The 17,974-nt window shown below is 49.8% G+C and overlaps 1 protein-coding gene and 1 long non-coding RNA gene across 6 annotated transcripts in view; one reads left to right on the plus strand and one right to left on the minus strand.

Moving 5' to 3' along the window:
- The window catches only part of KCNB1 (potassium voltage-gated channel subfamily B member 1), a 122,594-nt gene that overhangs the window by 56,940 nt on the left and 47,680 nt on the right, over positions 1–17,974 (plus strand). The window lies entirely within an intron of this gene.
- Positions 1,685–13,010, minus strand: LOC138990394 (uncharacterized). Of its 5 annotated transcripts, XR_011466459.1 has the most exons (8): positions 12,296–13,010; positions 11,460–11,555; positions 10,697–10,878; positions 10,438–10,593; positions 6,986–7,170; positions 4,293–4,577; positions 2,705–3,512; positions 1,685–1,822 (listed from the first exon to the last, which is right to left on the minus strand). It is a non-coding gene; the product is annotated as an uncharacterized lncRNA (long non-coding RNA). The 5 variants fall into 5 exon arrangements; XR_011466458.1 differs by lacking the exon at positions 10,697–10,878; XR_011466460.1 differs by lacking the exons at positions 10,438–10,593; positions 10,697–10,878 and having other exon boundaries at positions 2,705–2,980.

Raw genomic sequence — 17,974 nt, forward strand, 5'->3', positions numbered from 1 at the left:
ATCAAGAGCCTGTTATTTGCCAGATACTATGTTATGTGATGGATATGGACCTGTGACCAAGGCAAATAAAATGCATGCCCTCTGAGATTTTACATTCTGGTCTTTTCAGATTGTGGCCAGCCACTCTATAATCTTGAGCAAACCATGCTTCCTTTTCAGGCCTCAGTTTTACTACCTGTTAAATGGGTGTGCTGGATACATCCAGGTGCAGTCCATCAGTAAATGAACCATACTGTATGGACACAAATTCCCAAACTGCAGGGATCATCTTTAGGAAACAAGGACAGGGGGCTCTTCCTAGACATTCAGAATAGTTTAAGATGGTCCATCCAGGAAAGGTGTGTGGACTAGAACAAACTTCCTTCCCCCTCTCTTCCACATATCTGGGACTCAGTGACGCCACCATCCCCAGGCAGCTCCCAGCTTAACAGGCATGATTCTGTTACATCTGCTGGCTCTTTCCTGTTGGAACCCAGCCTGGTGGTCCAGACCTGCCTGCTGGCCACAGCTGAGAAAGGGGCCCTCTGGGAGCATGTGTTCCTCACGAAGAACAAAGATGTAGGCAGCAGTCTAAAATAGATGTGAAAAAACACTGCTTTTTGTTTTCTCTCTGGAAGGGTGGCTGAATGAGCCACGACAGAGGACCCAGAACGTCTGTACTGAAAACACTATTATTATAAGACAGTGAGAGGAAGGAGCCAGGAGGGGCTGATGGAAGACACCATCCTTATCGCCCCTGTATGCTCTCCAGACTGGGGTTTGGCCCCAAGAGAACCCTGAGCCAGACTTGATACCAAGGGTGATTCTCACTCCTGCTTCCCTACACCCCTGCTGGCTCTGACCGTGTCCCTTGCCTTGCTCTACAATCTTCTGTGGCTCCCCACTACCCTCAGGAGAAGCTGAAGGACTTAACAAGGCATTCAAGGCCCTCCAGGTTCTGGTCCCAAGTGACTTAGCTGGCCTCTTCCCACTCCAGGCTACTTCTTGGCAGTCCTAGAACTTGCCCTACACTTTCATGCCTTTGCTTACCCACCTGGAACCCCTAGATTAGTCCATCAACTCAATTCTGTCTAATCAAAGCAAAGAAATGTCTATGCCCCACTCCCTCCCTCCCAAACCAAGCTTAGTGACCTCAGCCTAGAGACCTGGCTTGAGAGTATAAAATTCCCCAGAGACTGCATGTGGCCAGGTAAATGAATGAAGGTGACCAAGTGGGGTGCCCAGCAGACAGAAATTCTCAAGCTCAGTCTAACGGAGTGGATGCTTCTCAGACCTCCCCAGTTGCTGAGATGCAGGAACATGTAGCTTGATCCTCCAGTTTTGCAAGAGAAGGTGAAAATTGGGGATATAAAATGAAATCTCAATTTTATGAATGTTAGCAACTAATTTAATGTTTTGGAAACACTGTTTAGACCAAACAAAATGTATCTATGGGCCAGATTCAATTTACAGGCCACGAATTGTCAATTTCCCTTTCCTTGTTACAAACAAAAGAAGCTAAGTCACAGTGTTATATGTCAACAGTCTCCAACCTTTTAGGCACCAGGGGCCGCTTTTGTAAGACACAGTTTTTCCACAGACCAGGGGAATGGGGAGATGGTTTGGGGATGATTCAAGTGCGTTACATTTATTATGTACTTTATTTCTGTTATTATTACATAAGCTCCATCTCCAATCATCAGGCATTCAATTCCAGAGGTTGGGGACCCCTGTTACAAGTGATACAGACATATTTGGCCTTATCCTTGAGGCTGGGTTGGGTGCTCTCTCCTAGGGTGGTCTTGACAGTATCTCTCTGAGGAGATGAGATTTGTGCAAAGACCTAAAGGGAGTGAGGGAATCAGGTTGTGGTTAATCTGGACGAAGAACTTTCCAGGAAGTCAGAACTGCAAACGCAGAGGCCCTGAGACAGGAAACAGCCTGGTGTGTCTGAAGCATAGCAGCAAGGCTGTGGGCTGGAGTGGAGTAAGACAGGAGAGGGGAAGGGGATGAGGAGTGATAACCAGGTCCACATCTATACAGGGCCCGTGGGAGCCTGAATTTAATTCAGAATCAACAGTGAAGACAAAGAATTGATGAATGAATGAATGGGTTCCAAACTGCTCACCGGAATATTCATATTTGCTGTGGGAGTGTGGGTGTGACTGCTTTGTCTTAGGGTCTGAAGTCTTCAGAATTATGCTGGAAGATGTTGGTCTGTGATTAACAGTGCCAGGTTGCCATCAGTCTGGAGCTGTTTTAATGGTGCTTGATTAGAAGCCTCAGATGGAGAGGGGTCTTCATGAGGGTGGGTATGTATGAGAAAGACAGACAAATGGAGAGGAACCAGGCAGAAAGAGACGGGGCTCACCAGAGTGCCTGACTAGTACCCTCATCCCAGCAGGCCAGGGACACCAGGCCTCCAGTAGGGGACTCTGAGCTCCCCAGCATGCCCATGAGACTTCTGATCACCAAGTCTCAGGACTCCTGCAGCCACCCCTGGTGAACCCACTGGTGATAGCATGTGGCAGACCCGCTTCTGTCCTTGGCCGCACTCGGCCTATGAGACTATTTTCTGCCTTGACTCAGGCACTGGCATCCCAGCTGCTGGCAAGTGAGCCTGGTGGGGTTGCCATGGCGACCCTCGGGCATGGATTCCCAGAGATGCTCCCTGCATCCTCCCTGATCCTGCCACTGCTGATTGCTGGGGGAGAGCGTGACTCACCGTTAAATATATCACGGCCGTCCCAAATTGGCGGCTCAGCCCCGGCAGCCGGATGTGGGGACAGGCAGCATCTGGGGGTGTGTGGGGTTGGGAGGCTGAGAGGCATGACCTCCTGAGCATCTTCAGAGCGTTCAGCTCCTGTCACTCCCGGGCGGTACCTTCACCAATCCCCTGCCCAGATATCCTGCCCTTCCCAGTCTGTCTGGGCAACTCCGTTCATTTGCTAGCCGGGTGACCTTGGACAAGCTTTCCTTCTCTGGGTCTCAAAGTCCTTATCTGTAAAATGGGGGTGATGTGAATGCCGATGGTCGAGAACTGTGGAGGGTCTGAGCTTTCACTTGGCTTGCAAGCTAACAAGTGAGCCTGCCACAGTTGAGTGGATACTGGCAGGAGACATGAGCTGGCTGTGTCAGAGACAAAGGACTATTACAGCCCAGCAGGTGGCATGAACTTCACGTTCCCATCAGCCCTCTTTGCCCCCAGGTTCCATGGGAGCCCTGCAAGGTGCCCCAGATGGCTGCTGCTCCACCTGGACTTGTCACAGCTGAGGATCCCTGGGCTTAGGAAACCCCCAATTTTATAAGAAAGCTGCTGGCAAAGCGGCTCAGCCTTTGCCCTGGTAGGAGACCTCATCTTTATTATACTGATAGGGAAACAACTCTCGGTGTACTATTTCTATCTTCCAAGGCTGCTGGCTAGACATCCTTGAGAAGAGAGTCCAGAACAAGGCTCTCATTGTCTCTTGCTCGGAAGACAGGCAGACATGGAGTCACCCGTGGAGAATCGTCTCCTGCCTCAGTCTGTAGGGCTGTTGGGAGAGCAAAGGAGTTCACACACGTAAACTGCTTCACACAGCCACCTGGCAAAGAATAAGCACTTAATAACGTCAGCGGCTATCATATGACTCTCAGCTTTTGTTGCTGTTTAGTCACTAGGTCACGTCTGACTCTTTTGTGACCCCATGGACTGTAGCCCAGCAGGCTCTTCTGTCCATGAGATTTTCCAGGCAAGAATACTTGCCTGGACTGCAAGGAGTTGCCATTTCCTTCTCCAGCGGATCTTTCTGACCCAGGGATCAAATCCGCATTTCCTGAACTGGCAGACAGATTCTTTACCTCTCAACCACCAGGGAACTCCCTTCATAATATAATCTCTCTTTAACTAGTAGGAAGTCAGAGGCCTTCTGCTTTGTGGTTTCCCAGTTAGGTGACGAAGAAAATCCTGGCTTCTACCCTTTCTCACCAGGACATGCCCACTTATCTCCTGGGCTCCTCAGAGCTTTAACAACCCCTAGTCCACACCCTGGCTCCTCCCTCTGACTTCTCTGGGTTCTTTTTTTTTAATGGCTTTTTTGGAGAAATAATGTATATACCATAACATTCCTTCATTTTAAAGAGTACAATGCAATAGTTTTTAGTAAATTTACGGAGCTGTGCTATGATCCGATTTCAGAACATTTCCCCAAGAAAAAACCTCCTGCCTACTTGCATTCACTCCCCATTCCCACCCACAGGCCCAGGAAACCACACATCTGCTTTCTGTCTCTCTGGATCTGCCTCTTTTGGACATTTCATAGAAACAGACTCACACAGTACGTGGCCTTTGGCGTCTGGCTTCTTCCATTGAGCATAGTATTTTGGAGGTTTGCGGCGTTGCATGCATCAGCACTTCATTCCTTTTTTACAGCTGAGTAGTATTTCGTTCTTTGTCTAGTCCACACTTTGTATCCAATAACCTTCCCTAGGTTCCTGATGAGAGCTCTTGGGATGCTGTCATTTTCAGCACGGGCACTGACTGTCACAGCTGGGATCCTGCTATTGGCACTCCTTAGGCCTTATCCTGTCATCTTGGCCCTTTGGGGAGTCCTGGCGAGCTGAAAATAAGAGAGGAGCAGTTTGGCAGATGGAGTTTTAGAGACTTTTAAAACCACATGGCACACTACTTCCATGAAAAGCAAGCAAACCCACTTCCATGGAGCCAGTCCAAGCCCTGGAGAAAGAGGCAGGCATTCATGAAGATTTTACAGGCCAAATTCCCCTACCTCTTCCCAGCTCCATCTCCACGGCAGTCCCACACGATCGTCCAAAGAGAAGAGCAGGAGAGATTTCTGGTGCTTTCCTATATGATGGCCTTATCTCCTTAGACATTCCAAATAGGACAAGAACTCCCAGATAATTCCATGTTCCATGAAAAATATGTGCAAAACGGAATTAAAGGAAAACATCTCTTCTCCACCTCTGCCACCTTCACCCTTGACTATGGAGGCTCTGGGGGTGTGTTTGGTTAATAAAGGATTCTGTCTCAAAAAAGGAAGAGTCCACGACTGTTCTTAGCTATTCTAGTTGGTGAACTGCAGAGAGACAGGGGAAACATCAGCAGGTAAAGTTTTCTGGCCTGATTTATTGACCTTCCTTCAAATAACCAGAAATCGGGATTCCCTGGTGGCTCAGACAGTAAAGAGTCTGCCTGCAATGTGGGAGACTCGGGTTCGATCCCTGGGTCGGGGAGATCCCCTGGAGAAGGACATGGCAACGCACTCCAGTGTTCTTGTCTGGAGAATCCCATGGACCGAGGAGCCTGGCGGGCTACAGTCCTTGGGGTCGCAGAGAGTCGGACACAACTAAGCGACTTCACTTCCTCCTTTCCTCAAATAGCCAGGCTTCTCCATTGTTATTCACATCCTACATCTGGATTTGGGGTTCCTGCAAGATGTAGGAAATGCCTTCCAAGTTGGGGAGTGTGTTGGGGAGGTGTTCTGGTTATCTATTGTTGTGTAACAAGCCACCCCCAAGACTTAGTGGCTTGAAACAAAATCATTGATTTGTTCATGAATCTGAAATGGGTACAGGGATGGGTGGGGCTAGTTCATTTCTACAGGGCATGTGATGCCCACGGCAACACCTCAGCTGGGGCTCCCTCACACAGCCCAGCCTAGGAGTCGTTCCTGGCTGTCAGTTCCTCTCCATGGAGCATCTCCTCACAGCATGGTAACTGGGCTCCAAGCGTAATCACACCAAGAAACAGGAAGTGATAGATGGCCGTTTCTCACGGCTCGGGTCCTGAAACTGCCAGCACGTCATTTCAGCCATACTCTATTGAACAAGTGATTGCAGAGCCCAAATTCAGGAGGAAGGAACATCAACCGCACCTCATGACAAATGAGAGGCAAAGATCGTGATGGCAGTGTTTTCTTTTGGCCGTGCTGTGCATCGTGTGGGATCTTAGTTCCCAGACCAGGAATTAAACCCGCAGCCCCTGCCATTGGATCACCAGGGAAGGCCCTGAAAGTGAAGTTTTAAGACTCACGTGGCTAGCAAGTTCATGGCACGTCAGTAGGTCAGGAGGTTTTGGAGGAAGATGTGATGGGACAATCAAACCTAGAACAAGACCCCCCCGGCTGCCTCATGTTGGCCAACATGGCGTACGTGCTCAGTCACTCAGTTGTGTCCGACTCTTTGTGACCCCTTGGAATGTAGCCCACCAGGCTCCTCTGTCCATGGGATTTTCCAGGCAAGAGTACTGGAGTGGGTTGCCATTTCCTTCTCCAGGGGATTTTTCCAACTCAGAGATCAAACCTGCGTCTCCTGCATTAGCAGGTGAATTATTTACCACTGAGCCACCTGGAAAGCCCCTGGCCAAAGTTGGTTTCAGCCAAATTTCATTTTGTCCCATGGGCCAAACGTAAAGCAGGACCCCACCCTTCCAGTTCTACGCCCACAGGTCAGTGTCCTGCCTTTGGAAATCCAGGCCTTCTTGCTCAGTCTTGGCCCACAACATTGTCTCACAAGTGGGGAAACCCAGGGAATTTCCTGGCAGTCCAGTGGTTAAGCCTTCCAACGCAGAGCATATGGGTCCCATTCCTGGTCAGGGAGCTAAAGTCCCACATGCTTCCTGGCAAAAAAACCAAAACATAAAACAGAAACGATGTTGTAACAACTTCAGTAAAGACTTTAAAAATGGTCCAGAGCAAAAAAATCTTTAAAAAGAAAAAAAAAAGAATGGGGAGACCCACTAATGAGCTGGTCTGGCAACACACAGGTGCCTCGCCAGGTCCCTAAGCCCCTGCTTTAATGGAATCCAAAGAAACCTCTCTAGACACACCTTTCATCAGAGCTTTTAGGGAAAATAGCTAGAGCTCTCCAGCTTCTTCCGGGAACACACCAGCAGTGAAGCATAACCCCCCCACCATGAACTCAGGGTACCACATGACTGGACACCCTTGTCATCTGGATTTTCTAGAATCCTTTTTCTTCAGACCCTGAGCAGCAGGCCTGTCCTTACCTGCATGGTTGTCTGAGCAGCAAATTGCTAATGCCAGTGTGCTTAGAGGATCTCTTCTTGGATAGGAGGGGACAAGACCAGGTTTTGGATGCTGCCTTCTGCTCTTAGTGGCTGTGGGGCATCAGGCAAGTGACTTCACTTCTCTGAGTCTCCATTTCCTTTTCTGGTGGGCAGAAATACCATTCCTGGATATTGCGAGAATGAAGTAGACCGTGTACCTATTATACTCCTTACAGTGCTTTGCCCCATAATAGCTGCTCAGTTAATCGTAACTATCCTTATGATGAATGATCATTTTCTGCCTCATAGTGGTTTTTTGGAATGGGGAGCCAATTCCAAGGAAAGCCAATGTTGCGTAAGATCTCATTTGCTGGGACCTCCCTGGGGGTCTAGTGGTTAAGACTCCACCTTCCAAAGCAGGGGGCCCCGGGTTCAATCCCTGGTTGGGGAACTAGAGTGCACGTGCCACAATGAAGATGGAAGATCCCGAGCGTCACAACTAAGACCCAGCACAGCCAACTAAAGAAATAAATAATATTTTACTAAAAAGATTTCATTTGCTGTTTACATGGGAACATTTCCTAGTTCCTTGGTAACTATGCATTTGGAGCAGTATGTCACTATACAAATATTACCTTGAGCCCAAAAAAGTTCTCATTGTGTTTCTTGACTACCTTGGCTAAACAGAGCATGCTTTGCCTCCAATCAAACACACAAAACAGGTATTGTTACCGCAGTGACGTGGGCAGGTAGCCAGCAGAAAAACTGCCCAACCCCAGTGGGAAGTCAGATCTGCATTTCTTGGAAGGAAAAATCCACTGGGCATTTCGGAGCTCCTTAGTCCAGTTGGAGTACTAAGGAGTCTGGATTCACTTGTTTGTCCTCCAACAAATCTCTTTGTAATGTCTTCTGTACACCAGCCCCTTGCTAGGCTCCGAGCCTACAGTGATGAAGGAAAAGAGCCAAGGCCCCAGAGCTCATGAAGCTTACAGTCTAGAAAGGAGAGAGGAACAAAAAACAACAGGACACCATGGAATATATAATATCTGTCCACAGATGCACTTCCCTGGTGGCTCAGTGGTAAAGAATCCACCCGTCAATGCAGGAGACGCAGGTTTGATCTCTGGGTCAGGAAGATTCTCTGGAGGAGGAAATGGCAACCCACTCCAGTGTTCTTGCCTGGAAAATCCCATGAACAGAGGAACCCAGTGGGCTACAGTCCATAGGGTCACAAAAGAGTTGGCCATGACTTAGCAACTAAACAACAATAAATCTACAGATGTAATAAGGAAGAGCACAGATTTTGATGGAAAGTTGGTGGCATTTGAAGGAGGTCAGGGTAAGCCCTTCTGGGGATGTGACATTTAAGCAGAGATGCGAAATAAGTGAAGAAAAGAGATGAGTGTTGTGTGGGGGGTGGAGTGTTCTAGGCAGAGGGAATGGCTAGTGCAAAGGCCCTGAGGCTGGAAGTGTCTGGTGTGTTCCAGGAGCAGCAAGAAGGCCAGTGTGGCGGAGCAGAGTGAGCAAGGGGAGGAGCGGAGAGAGGCAGGGCAGAGAGGGAAGAAGGGCCCACCACTCAGGGCCTTGCGGGCCTCGTAAGGACGTCAGCCTTTGTTCTGAGTGCACTGGGAGATGGTAGGGTTTTGAGCCAAGAAGACAAAAATGAGCCAGCTTAGGTTCTGGGACCCCTCAGATAAATGTGGAAAATGAATCTGTTTGTCATAGGCACAAGGACAGAAGCAGGAAGATAGTGAGGAGGTGACTGCAACAGACCAAGCAGAAGAGGATAGTGGCCTGGCCCAGGGGCGTCAGTGAGGGGAGGGGAGAAGTGGGTACATTCCAGATACCTCTTTTTTTTTTTGGTCCACACTGTGAGACACGGGATCTTAGTTCCCCGACCAGGGATCGAACCCACGCCCCCTTCTGTGGAAGCCCGGAATCTTAACCACTAGACCTCCAGGGAAATTCCCCCCAAATCTCTTGAAGGTAGATGTGACAGGTCTGGCCGATGCATTAGCTCTTCTGAGATTCCCTGTCACTGGGGCCTCCACCTGCTCCCACCAGCAGGCTCAGCAGCACAGTCTAGACCAGGTCAGCTGGGCCCTGCCCACTTGGGGAGACGGCGGCCTTGTCCACCCATGCCCTGGGGACCCAGGCACTGGGCAAGGGCCGTCCTGGCTTCTCCCAGGTGGTGTCTCAGAAAGAGTTCTGGACTGAAGAGCCTTACCATGGGTGACACCCCCGACTGTGTGACCTTAGACAAGTCTCCTTCCCCATGCTGAATCTCAGCTTGCCTATCTGTGAAGTGGGAATTTTGAAACCAACCCTACTTCCTCCTGGGGTGGCTGTGAGAAGTCAGATGCAGGCTAGGCACGAGTTCTGAGGACACTAAAGGGCCACATTTACAAAGGGGTTAAACTCAACCACGTTATCAGTAGTGATATTTGGTTATTTCTGCTGTCCTGTGGGCTGCTGGGGAACTTTGACCTTGGTTCAAGTCAGGCTACAGCTATGCTAAATGAACACATCTCACTTTTCTTATTGAAGCATAGTTTATTTGCAATATTAGTTTCAGGTGTACAACCTCGTGGTTCTATATTCTCACAGATGATACTCCATTTAAAGTTACCAGAAAAGATTGTCTCTATTCCCTGTGGTGTGTGGTGTGTGTGGGTTAGTCGCTCAGTCGTCTCCGACTGTTTGCGACCCCACAAACTGTAGCCTCCTCTATCCATGGGATTCTCCAGGCAAGAATACCAGAGTGGATTGCCATTCCCTTCTCCAGAGGATCTTCCTGAGCCAGGGATCGAACCAAGGTCTCCTGCATTGCAGGCAGATTCTTTACCATCTGAGCTACCCTGTGCTGCATATTAAATCTTTGTATCTTATTTATTTTATACCTAGTAATTTATCTCTCTTAATCTGCTACTCTATCTTGCCTCTCTCCCCACTGGCTAGCCACTAGTCCAATATTGATTCATTTATTCCATTTTCTTAGATTTATAAGTGAAAACAAACATCTCTTACTTCGATGCTGTGGCTAAACAGCCTGGGCTGCATGTGGGGTCGGACAGAACTGAGTGGAGCTTCTAGCTCAGTTTCCGGAAAGTCAGCTAAAAAAACCCCAACGATCCCCTGAGTTCACAGGCAGACCAGCCTTCCAGCCTGGTATTCCCTCCTGCCCCCTCTCACCCAAGGTTCCCAGAGGGGAGCCAGGCCCCGCCGCTGCATCCTGGTGACTTTGTCACTGTCCCCCGGGAATGGCTAAATGTGGATCGTGGGCTTACTGTTCCTCTTCTCTGAGCTTCCCTGGTCTCTCCCTGAGAACTGGGTCCTTCAGGCCAAGAGAAACCTCAATTCAATTCAGTTGCTCAGTCGTGTCTGGCTCTTTGCAACCCCATGGACTGCAGCACACCAGGCTTCCCTGTCCATCACCAACTCCCAGAGCTTACTCAAACTCATGTCCGCCATCCAACCATCTCATCCTCTGTCGTCCCCTTCTCCTGCCTTCAATCTTTCCCAGCATCAGGATCTTTTCCAGTGAGTCAGCTTTTTGCCCCAGGTAGCCAAAGTATTGAAGACTAGAAGACTTCTATTTTTTGAGATTCCTGGAATATGAATTTATTTTCTTAAACCCCCAAAATGAAGACCTCCCAAAATTTGCATAACATTTAAAATATTAAATTGAACAAATTCATGCTTTTGACCTACCTCCACAAAATTACAACACAGGGTATGTGTGAGGTTCACAAGAAAACCACAGGATTTGTTTTATGTGCTTATATATGTATATTTTAAATTCATGCTGTTCTTGTAGCCTGAGCCAGTAATGGGATGCAAGAGTGGTGAGGTCTGGCGAAAGCAGTCTTATCTCATCATCATCACTTGTGTCCCTGTTTGGGTATGTAACCCATTTAGAGTTAAGGTCAAAATTCTAAAAATATTGGGATGTCAGTATTTTAAATAGGTGATATATTTTCTTGATGTGAAAGTTAGTGTTAAAAAAGGCATACAGTGAAAAGTCCTTCTCCCACCCCTGTCCCCAGCCCTCCTCCCCAGAGGCAGCCACAATTACTAATTTCTTCTGATTGCTTCCAGAAACAATTTAACCACATACAAGTTCATCCTAATTCATGTGTGCATAGATCCTTTTTCTTTGCTTTATTGAAATGGGGGCTGGCTACACATATTGTTCTCATCTTGCTCTGTTTGCTAACATTATTCCTCAGGGATTATTCTCTATTTATGCATATTGGGCCATCCTGCTCCTCCTTTACAGCTGCATAGTATTCCATTGTATGGCTGACTCATTGTTGATTTAACTTGCATTGTTGATGGACACTGAGGTTGTTTCAGATCTTTCTAATCTAATAAACAACAATGCAGTGAGTAACTTTATGTTTATATCATGAAAACTTGTTGAAGACCCTTAGGGATTATGAGGTCTGGGAGGAATGGCTCCTTTTTTACATACCTTCAACCCCTTTCTGGAAGGTGAAGCTTGATTAAGTACAGCATCACAAAACGGACAGAGAACATTCCAGGCAGAGGGGACCACAATTCAAAGGCCCTAGGGCAGAAATGAGCTCAATTTATTTGGAAATGGCAAGAAGGCCATTGTGGGTGGAGTGGAACCTGTGAGGGAGAGAGGTTAGAGAGGACTTCAGCGGGTAATCGAGCCATGGTGACGTGAGGCAGGAGGGAGCTAATGAATGAATGAATGAAGCCATTCACTGACATTCATTCAGTGACAACTGAAGACATCATATTCCGAGAGACAGGCATGGCCCTCCCCTGACCTCTGGGAAGATTGGTGGCCGCCGCCCGTGGGTCCCCTAGAGCTTTCCCCAAGGTCACCCACAGAGAGGAAGGAACCCTCCAGGTCTTCAATCAGCTGGGTTCTGGCCTCTCCCAGTGCCCACACGGGCACGGGGCAAGCACTTTTGTTCATTATTTGTATTGTTATTTATTTTTATTTTTTGGCTGTATTGCATGGCATGTGGGATCCTGGTTCTGCACCAGGAATCAAACCCGTGCCCCTTGCATTGGAAGCACAGAGTCTTAACCACCAGACCAGGGAAGTTAACTACCAGGGAAGTCTCACAGATTTTTCAAATGGGAACTCATGAGTGGCTGAAGTGGGCAGAGCTCAGAATATCCCACTGCTTCGGCCCCCCTAAAACACTCTCGTCCATCTTTGCATGGCCAACCCATCTCTCTCTGAGCAGCTCACCTTCCCAGGCCACCACTGATCCATTTCCTCCCTCTCCCGGTCTCCACCCACCTGCCCAGCTTGCCCCATCTCCTCACCATTCGGAGCCACCTGGAAGCCTGGTGGTTTCAAAGCCCCATTCTGCCTAGACAAGCTGTGAGCAGCCTGGTTTCACTGCTCATAGGGGTGAAGGCAGTACTGGCCCCCACCTTTCAGGGCTGGATGGAGATGCAGTAAATGCACATAAAGTATTCTGAGCAGGGTCTGGCTTGGAGAGTGCTCAGGTCGGGCATTGCTTTTCCACCCAGGGCCTTAAATTTCATCTCCTTTCATTCATTGCTCGTGTGTCATCGGGCTCCTGTTCTGAACCTTGAGCTCAGGAAGGGAGTGTTGCCAGTCCGATTCAGCCCTGTAAACCCAAGTGATATTTAAAGAGACCTTGGAGGAGAAGTCCAGAGTTATCTGGGGCAGGAGGGATGGGGAGAGAGCAGAGGCCGTGTGTGGACCCTGGGGGCAGCCCAGTGGGGAAAGGGGAGGGCGGCCACGGGCTGTGGGGCAGAGAGGCAGTGAGGAGGGACATGCGGACTAGAGGGGGAGGGGGGCAGGAGCCAGACCCTGCAGGGCCTTGAGAGCCACAGCTCCGGGGTCTGGGTTCATTCCCAAGGTACCGGGGAGCCATAGGAAGCTCGAAAGCAGAGGGGTGAGGCGTTCAGCTCCCGCAGACAATTCTGATCTTGGGGTTCTCCGGGAGGAGGGGTTAGAGGAGGCAAGAGAGTGGGCAGCGCCGACTCAAACCATGACTGCCCACTCGGGTCTGTCTGTCCGTCTGTCCCGCTCCTCTGTCCCCCTCCCCCGTCTTTTTATTCGCTGTCTCTCCCACTCCTTCCTTCCCTGTTTCCTCCTTGTCTCTTCTCTCCTACCATCGTGTCTCTCTCGTACTCACTCACCTTCCCCTCTCCCTCCCTCCCGCCGCTTCCCTGAACAGAACTCTAATTCATCTTCCCCACGCTGGCTGGCCCTGGCGCCCTTCCTTTGGCAGAGCTCATTATTTTAATTAAACTCTGGGATCTGTTTTACTAGCCTGACATCTTGCTTAGGGAAACCAAAAGAGGAGCTGCCTGGGGCCAGGACGGGAAGCCGCCGGGCATTGTGGGAAGGTTTCCATCGCCGTCCGGGGAAGGGGCCCTGCTCTTAAAGGGGCAGCTGGGCGTGGCGGCTAGGGATTGAGGTCTGGCTTGGCCTCAAAGCCCCATCACTTCCTCGGGCGAGCTCCTTCCTGGGCTATAAAATGAGGTATTAATAATTCTTCTTTCATAGGGTTTTGAGAGGTTTAAGTGAGTTAACACAGCACTTTTCAACCTGAGGGTCATAAAGTCAATTTAGTGGGTCACAACCACCATTGAAAACCCAAGAACATCAACAACAAACAAACAAACAAAAATACCAGAATATGTCTCACTGGGAATCCGTGTTGTGTGAGGAGCCTTTATTTCAGAATGGGAATGCTCTCTGGTTTGTTGTGTAAATGTCTCTCTTCCTCAGGCGGCCCTTCTTAAAGTCTTGAAAGTACCATTAAAATACTCAACAAAGTTCATACAGTAACACTCAAACTGTGGGGGCTGATGTTTTCTTGTGGGTAGCAAGAAAAGACTTCCTGTTGACTTCTCTACAGTATCAGCAGTTTCACCCCATCTTACACACAGGAAAACTGAGTCTCAGAGAAAGAAGAGGCTGTCCCATGCCAGTGGACCAAGCAGAGCTGCAAACCCTGGCCTGACCAGGCCTGAGTACTGCCTACCCTCCCCCATCTAGGCCTGCAGGCATGCATGCGTGCTAAGTCATTTCAGTCATATCTGACTCTTTGCGACCCCATGGACTGTAGTCTACCTGGCTCCTATGTCCGTGGGATTCTCCAGGCAAGAATACTGGAGTGGATTGCCATACCCTCCTCCAGAGATCAAACCTGTGTCTCTAAAGTCTCCTGCATTGGCAGGTGGGTTCTTTACCACCAGCGCCACCTGGGAAGCCCCAGGTCTGCAGGAGGTGGAGGGGTAATCCTCTGACTGCTAATGAGAACTCCGGCCTGGCAGGACTCGGTCTGTCTGGGCAGGGGCTTCTGGGGCTAGGGTTACCCTTGGCTGTGACCAGAGGCAGTGCAAACCCCCAACCCAGTGATCTTGCCTCTCTAGTACCCCACCCCCAGGTCAGAGGGGAGAAGGCTGTAGTTTTTCTGCTTCTTTCTAGACTTTCCAAAAGCCAGCAAGTCTAGGGGAAATTCCCAAGTGGAGCAAAGGAAGATGCGGTGGCTTGTGCAGGGCTGTGAGGAGGGGCGGCCAGTCTGGCAGTGTCTGCAGGCTGTGGAAAGGCAGGGGTGGGGGGCAGGAGGGGAGGGGAGGGGTGAGGGGAGGGCACCACTATGAGGTCACAACGGAAAACAGGCCCTCAGCTGAGAGGCGGGAAACCTGGGTCCCAGGCTTAATTCCCCCAGCAGGGTTGTGCGCCTGAGGGCCAGTTCCTTCCCCTCTCTGGCCCTCAGATTCCACACCCGTATAATGGGCATGGTGGCTCAGAGGCCCTTTAGGAAACTCACCACTCAGATGTCTCAGAAACGCTCCTATGAGCCTGCTCCTATGAGATTCTGAGAAATCTCCCCAACTTCCCCAGTGGGGAAGGCCTCGTGTACTTATTCATCCAACAAACATTTATTGAGCACCTCCTGTGTACAGGGAGCTGGGGACACATAGGGGACCAAGGCAGACCCAGTCCCTGCCCCTCATTCTAGTGCATGAGACAACAAGCCAAGAAAGAAATGACCGAGTGCTTTCGAAGCCCTGGAAGAGGGTCTAGGGATGACAAGTGAGGGTAGGGGGCGGGCTGCTTTACCAAGATGGTCAGGAAGCTTCTCTGTGGAGGTAACATCTGAGCTGAAACCTGAAGAGGGAGGACGAAAGAGACCTAGGGAGACCTCAGGAGAGTGGACTACAAGTACCAAGCCCTGAGGCTGGAGGGCCAAGAGGCCAGGGTGAGGAGGAGGTGGGTGAGACAGGAGAGGCAGTCAGCGCCAGATCCGGCAGCACCTTGAGGCCTTTGATTGGCTTTTGTTCCCAGTGCGCCGGGTCACCCTAGGGGCTTTTGAGCAGGGCAGTCACAGAATCATCGTGTTTTTAAAAGATGCTTCTGAGTGGAGAATGGGTTGCAGGGGTGAGGGGGGACACCAGTAAGGGGACCACTGCCATCGTCCTTGCAGGACTCAGGAACCTGGAGCAGGGTGGTGGTGGGGGACGTGGGGACAAGCGGTCAGACTCTGGGTCCGTTTTGAAGGTGGAGAGAGCAATCAGGGAGGGCTCCCAGGTTGGTGGCCTGAGGCTCTGGGAAGACGGGCGTGCCCTCTGCCGCAACAGGGAAGAGCCAGTACAGAGCAAGTGGGGGCTTGGCTTGGTCTCGTGAAGTTGGAGACACCAGTGGGACATCCAAGTGTCAAAGCCAACCTCTTCCCACCCAGCCCGGCCCCGCCCGCCCAGATGGCGTGTGGAGGGGAGCCCGCCTTGCGGCAGAGATTAATTCCCGTGACCCAGTTCTGTCTGCCGGTGGCTATGTGGGTCACCTGTACTGCAGGGCCTTGCCCCCCAGAGCCTGTCCCACACCCACCCTCCCCTCTCTGGTGTTCTCAGTTCTCAGGACCCTGCGGCCCCAAGAACATTGAGGGAGGAAAACCAGAACATGGCTGTTCCGCTGGCCTGTCTGTGAGCCCTGGATCCCCCTGTCTGTGCTCTTGTTGTACCCTCTGCCTAAAATCCCCTTTCCCCTCCTTTTATTCTTTTTTTTTTTTTTTTAATTTTTGGCCACACCCCACAGCATGTGGGACCTTGGTTCCCCCGCCAGGGATGGAACCAGTGCATTGGAAGGTGGAGTCTTAACTCCTGGGCCTCCAGGAAGTCCCTCTGCCCCACTTCCCCTCTCAACTCTCACATATTCTCTCCACCCTTTTATGTTAAGCCCAGAAGCCGCCAAGAAACCTTCCTGGCTTTCCACTTAGAATAATAGGTACCATATTTTAAATGCCTATTAAGTGCCAGGCTCTGTAAAAAGTAATTTATCTTTCTGGTCTCATCTAATCTTTGGAGACAGAGATGACTGCTTCTGTTTTACTGATGAGCAAGTTAGGGTTGAAGGAGGTAAAGTCACGATCTTGAGGTCATGTGAGGGAAGCGGCAGAGGTGGCAGAAATTCAAACTATACTCTGTCATGTTTTACAGAGCAGCTTAGGTACTTCTGTGCCTAAGGGACTTTGGGCTCCTCAAGGGCATAGATTGAGTGTATTTAGTTTTTGCATCCCCAGAATCTGGCACAAGCCCTTCATACATGCTGGCTGGCTGGCTGGATAGATAGATGGATACGTAGGAAGACAGATGGATGGATACCTAGTAGATGGGTGGGTGGATTTGTGGATGGGTGGGTAGATGAATTATAGATGAACAAGTGGCTAAATGATGGATGGATGGATGGATGGTGGGTAAGTACATAGATGGGTAGATGGAAGGAAGGAAGGATGGGTGAGGTGGATGAAGTAGAAAAAGACAAGAAAGGTGTGAGAGATAGACAATTTCCACATGAGAAAGTGTTCTTGCACATTAAGTCATTGGTGATGCTCCCCAATGATTAAGGATCATTGATCAAGGATGTTCCCCAAGGATCAAGCAGTTCAGAGGCCAACTCCTTTCAAAGAAGACCGGAAACAGATCCACCATTTATTCAGCACCCATTATGGATCAGGCACCATCCTAAGAACCTTATGTGCATTAATCAATCCTCACAAAAGCCCTATGAAGAGAGTACTATTCTTATTTCTCAGATGAGAAATCAAACCACTTAACACAGGAGTGAGACCCCTGTGGACCCTCATAGCACTGCCTGCTGGTGGGATGTGAATCCGAAGCTACAGTAATTCCAAGGTGGCACAGAGGTAAAGAATCTGCCTGCCAATGCTGGGGACACGGGTTCAATATCTGGGTTGGAAAGATCCCCTGGAGTAGGAAATGGCAACCCACTCCAGAATTCTTGCCTGGAAAATCCCATAGACAGAGGAGCCTGGCGAGCTACAGGCCATGGGGCGGCAAAGAGTCAAACAGGACGGAGCATGCAAGCATCAACTCTGAAAGGTTTTCTGACCCCAGGGCCTTTGAACTTACTGGTCTCTGCTTGGGGCCATCTGCCCCAGGCTCCTTCTCACAGTCAGATCTTAGCTCAAACATTTCCTCTTAGAAAGGCCGTTATCAACCACCTTACTCAGCAGCCCCCCAACTATTCTAAGAATTACTTAGGGACAATACAGATTTGGCTGCTGTGGTAGAGACCCAAATAGATGTGGCTTATGCAATATCAAATATGTTTCTTCTCTTTCTCAGTAAGGAGAGGTCACTGGTTCTTGAAATGCGATATATACATCTGAGGTGTATGGGGCCCCCACAAAGTGGGTGGGTGCAGTGGTCGAGAGAGGGCTCTGAACCCAGCTCTGCCTGAATCCAAATCTCACCACCACCTCTCACGACTGAGGTCAGGTGGACCTGGCACAAGGATCTTAGCCTCTCTGAGCTAGTATTTCCGATCTGAAAATTCAGCTGTTAATAACATCCTATTTCATAACGATCCCAGGAATGGATACACACAAAATGTCCAGAGCAGGGTCAGCAAGCCAGGGCCTACTGGCCAAGTCTAGCCCACCAACTGTTTTTGTATGGCCTGCAAGCTACAGGTGGTTCTTACATGTTTCACTCACT

This window comes from Bos mutus, chromosome 13 (genome assembly GCF_027580195.1).
Source record: "Bos mutus isolate GX-2022 chromosome 13, NWIPB_WYAK_1.1, whole genome shotgun sequence".
Classification (NCBI taxonomy): domain Eukaryota; kingdom Metazoa; phylum Chordata; class Mammalia; order Artiodactyla; family Bovidae; genus Bos; species Bos mutus.